The sequence below is a fragment of the Seriola lalandi genome, unplaced genomic scaffold (genome assembly GCF_002814215.2).
Source record: "Seriola lalandi dorsalis isolate HSWRI2012SDOR001 ecotype SW California unplaced genomic scaffold, Sedor1 jcf7180002054905, whole genome shotgun sequence".
Classification (NCBI taxonomy): Eukaryota; Metazoa; Chordata; class Actinopteri; order Carangiformes; family Carangidae; genus Seriola; species Seriola lalandi.
The window spans coordinates 58,595-63,594 of NW_019525457.1; positions in this window are offsets into that span (position 1 = coordinate 58,595).

Consider the following 5,000-nt stretch of genomic DNA (forward strand, 5'->3'; position numbering starts at 1 on the left):
GGGGGGTCCTCATCTTCCTCATGCTTCTTTCTCTCCATCTCACTTCTCTTTCCGACGGCCTCCCGAGAGAAGGAGGTGGAGGAGGTGGAGGAGGGGAAGGGGTGGAGAGGTTGGTTGCGGCTGGGAGGAGAGACATGTGCAGCCTCCTGCAGATGTGATGATGGGGGGGCAGTGTGCATCATGACGGTCTGGACAGAGCAGACAGAGGAGCATCACTCCATCCCTCCATCTCTCCTTCCATCCCTCCCTCCATCCCTCCACCCGTTTGTCCTTCATTCATAAAAGAGAGGCGAGGAAGTCGTTCCCTCTTCCTGGGGGGTGAAGCGGCGGCTCCCTCCGTCCTGACCCTTCAACATGAGGCGACTGCAGGTTGTGACTCATCACCACAGGGTTCGCTCCCTCTCATCATACTTCTGTAGAGGAAGAGTGAGGCCTGCTGTGTGTCACCCTGCTCTTACTGGTGGGACGACACTGTCACTGGTGTCACTGGTCTGTGATCAGAAGGAACATTAAAGCTCCTCCAGTGTAAAGGTGTGTGTCCATGTGTAGTGTGATTATAGATTATAGATCAGCTCTAGCTTCTATATTAATACTGTGAAAGTATCAAAGCCTCAGTCCACAGAGAAATGCACACAGCCTGTATTCAGAAACTGAGCCTTAAAACCAGCCGTCAGGACTTCTGGAACTTTGTGATGTCACAACAAAGCAGTCACCAAGCCCCGCCCACCTGGACCCACCATACAAACCTTGAAGGATTTGGTTTCTCTCAGTGTTTTTACCTGAAATCTGCTTTATTTTTATTGGATCACTCAGAAAACAGTGAGCCAATCAGAAGAGAGGCTCAGAGCCTCCTCTCTTCTGATTGGCTTACAGACCTGTTGTTACTAGAGCTGCAGAGAGAAGCCTGAGAGAGGAGATGTAAAACTACACTGAGATGGTTTTTATTTCTTCTGATGGATCAACACTTCAAATAAAACACAGAAGAAGAAGAAACAGCTTTAACTGTTTTTACATGATTGGCTGAATAAATAGTTGGACAGACTACTTCCTGTGTCTCAAACAGATGGAGCCCCCCCCCCCTCACAGTTTAATCTTGTCAACACGTTGTTACTGGTTTGTCACCGTGCTGATGATGGAGGCAGCGTCGCCGCCACCGAGAGCCAATCAGCTGCAGGCTCATGTGGTTCCAGACGAGCTGAGCTCAGAGAGGTAAAGTTATTCTCAGCAGCAGCAGGTTGTTTCATCGTTGCTGCAGTAACTATTCTAACACGCTGCTGCCGGAGCAGATAACCACTCGCTGTGGAGTGAAGCTAGCTGTAGCTACATGTTACATCTGAGGTGTGACGGTGATGCTAATGTTAGCTACGTGGCAACAGGCAGTAACTGTAAGTCTTTAAAATGACACAAATGAAAAGTTGAATTCATATTCAGTACAAACTGAATGACGGTGTTTGAGTGTCCCCACTGACCGCTGAGCACTGATGACATCACATCCTGTGGTTAACGCATATGAGACTGACCCCAGTGCAGTCAGGTGACGTCAAACTGATGTTAAAGGTCAGCGCTCGGTTTCTGCAGATGCTCAGGATCAGGAGAGAAACCCGGCCCAGACCTCCACCTCCTCCTGTCATCGGTCCAGGGACTATATGTATATATAAACATATATACATATAGGTATATATATAAACATATACATGGACAGGAGAGTCCATGTCCAGTCTGGCTGCTGTCCCACACTCACGGATCTCTAACTTTTATCTGTAGAACCAGAAAAACTAAGACAAGGCTTTTGTTTTGAATTCTGTTTTTTTATTTTTATTTTTTTTTTTATTTCATGTTTTTTTTTAAAGGAGTTTCCAAAGTCAGCGAGTGATGGTGTTAAATAATGGTGATTATGATTCTGCCATCACCCAGCAGCTGTACAGACAGATGTGGTCGCTCCGACAACATCAGGGTTTCTCCATCTCTAAAATTTGAACGGTGGACGATCGTCACGACCATTAAACCACAAAATTCACTTGGCATGAAAAGTTTCTTCTTGTGAAACGACAGATTTAGTGTCGACCTCTGAGCCGCTGATTCCCCCCCCCCCCACTCTGCAGAGCTTGAATAAGCCGCTCAGAACATACTGACTATGAACGCACCCTCAGCAGGTAACCTGAAGGAGCAGGTTTTCTTTTCGCGGCCTCTTGCTGTGCACACCTCTGCAGGTAAACACGGCAGTCACATGACTGCAGCCAGATAATAGACCAACCTGTGACATGTTTACCCAGACTGCACCAGGCCACAGAGGAGCAGGCAGCCGGCTGTTCACCACGACACACCAAGGTTGGACGGTCTTCCTGTCTGTGGTCAGCGGTCCAAACCGGTTGGACCGGATCTCGTCGGAGGCGGAGCTTCGGCCTCAAACAACCTGAAGCTGAACTCAGCCTTAGATTCTGTCTCTACATTTCTGACTGTGTCCACACTGACACACCTGAAACACACATCACATGACCATCCACCTACACTACACTGAGCATGTGCGAGCCGGTGTAAACAGGAAGTAGATTGTATTAAAACAGAGAATGTAAATGAACAACAGCTGCAAAGACAACAAGGTCAGTGACACTGTCATTCATCATCATGTTGTATTCACCACTGGTAGTCCAGGCCGATGACAGCCAATCAGGAGAGACCGTGGGTGTGACCTCATCGTTTACAAAGGTCTCATTTTCTGTCCAGACTACAACACAACCCCAGAGTTTTCAGAATAAAACACAACCCCAGAGTTTTCAGAATAAAGCGAGGCCAGCAGAGTTTCCGTTGCTGCGGCGTCGTGTGGACGCCGGAGGAAACGTAGCAAAAGAGACGAGTTTTAAAACAAAAACGTAGTATTGTGAACGTGGCGTGAGAGCAGACGGCTCTGTAGCTGCACTGACGGTCCGAGCGGAGATCTGACCCCAGGTCAGTGGTCTGTGTTGTTGTGGGGGTGTTTTCTATTGACGGGGCAAACCGATGCCCCCGAACCAGCCAATAGAGAGCTGTCAATAATGCCGGGGGGGGGTTGAAAATGACATTGAGGAAAGGTCAGCAGGCAGCAGTGTCCCTGATACTCTGGCCCCGCCCACACAGAACAGCATTGATCTTCTATCAGCGCTGACCTCCATCTGAGCTGCTGCTGCTCAGACACGAACGTCCTGACGACACCTTCAACACCTACAACGCATTTTTATCCTCTACTTGAAGTTTCCTCCTAAAGTGCCTGATCTTTGAAGTGAGTCCTTCTCCTCTCTCCTCACTGTTACTTCCTGTTTCCTGTTTACCTCCAATCATCAACTGCGGCCAAATGATACTTTTATCTATATAACAACTGGGGCTTTAATTAATCTCATTTTGTTTTGGAGAAGGATTTCGTCTTCCAACGATTCTGAAAACGTTATAATGACAATAAGATAATCAACGATTATTGTGCCTCATTCTCTACAAGAACCACTTCCTGGTTACGTTAGCGACGTGGGTCGGAGAGCGTCATCGGGAGCGGGCCAGCCTTTAATTTAGTTTGTACATATTTATATTTATTTTCGTACACTGAGCGTGTGTTTCTAGTTTTCAGGAGGTTGTGGAGGTAAACTAATGTCACATTAAACACATCAGTTATTACTGATTACTGATTACATTTTTAAATGTGTATATTTAGATATTGTATATTATTTATTACATTTTTTAATGTATTTTTTATTAGTTTTTCCCTTGAATTGTATTTAAGGTTGAAGAGTCATTTTACAGTTTAATAAATGCTGGTGTTTCAGTCAGTGAGTGATGTTCAATAATCCTGACCTCAGTGTGGATCAGACCCGTCGTGATCGTGGGTTCTGCCTTCATGGCGGTTGTGTCTCTGGAGTAAACGCCTCCAGCGCCACCATCAGGTGAGCAGCTCCACGTGAACACTGCTCAACAGCCGTTAAATGAAAAGTGAAACGTGCTGAAACTACAGAGGCGTCCAGATGTTTTGTGATCAGCACTTCCTGGTTTCGCTGAGAGGGTGATGTGTGACTCCTCCTGCCGAGCCGCGGCGTCCACACGCAGCGGGAGATACACTTCAGTTCGGTGTCAGCATCCGGCCGTGGTCATCGTCCGACCGACAACGTGACACGACTAATGGAGGATGGATTTCCTTTAGGGTCGACCGGACGCTGCCGCACGCCAGCTGATTCACGGCTCTCACGTTTCACACATCCGCTGACCGAAGAGTCAGAACACAGAAACACCAGCGAGCTGGAGGTCAGCAGGTCGCTGCTGCTGCACAGTCTGTGTGAGGGGCGAGCGAGGGAGGGAAGACATTGAGAAGTTTAGCAGAGAGCGAGCCTGGACTGACCATTAGTGTGTGTGTGTGTGTGTGTGTGTGTGTGTGTGTGTGTGTGTGTTTGACTACATGTGTGTTCCTGTGGCAGCATCATGTGTAGTGATGTGCTGTGGGTGTGGTTGTCTTTCAAGATGGAGGAACAAACAGACCACCGGAGGCTGTATCCTGCATCTGTGTGTGTGTGTGTGTGCGTGTGTGTGTGTGTGTGTGTGTGTGTGTGTGTGTGTGTGTGTGAGTGTGTGTGTGTGTGTGTGTCCACACACTGTCGTTAAAGTGCTGTAAGCAGCCATTTCATTACCATGTCCGCTGAGGACGGGGCTGTTTGAGGTCAGGGAGGTCCAACTGGCGGGTTGAGGACCACAGTGGGCCTCCATAACAACGTATGTGTGGCCGGGGAACGTAACCTGCCTTGTGACGAGGGGAACCAGGGATTAAAGTCAAGTTTCTTGACCCTAAAACGTCCCTGCTCTGGGGGAGAACTTGGTCTTCCACTGGTCAAACACAAACTTAACGATAGTAATAATATGGATAATAATAATGATAATAGAATATCAGTGGAATCATCAGCTGTGTCCTTCAGAGGCTGCTCAGATCCTCCTTCTTTTCCTGGACAACGGAGGATCCAGCAGGTGGATCCTTCCTTCAGGTGTGAACG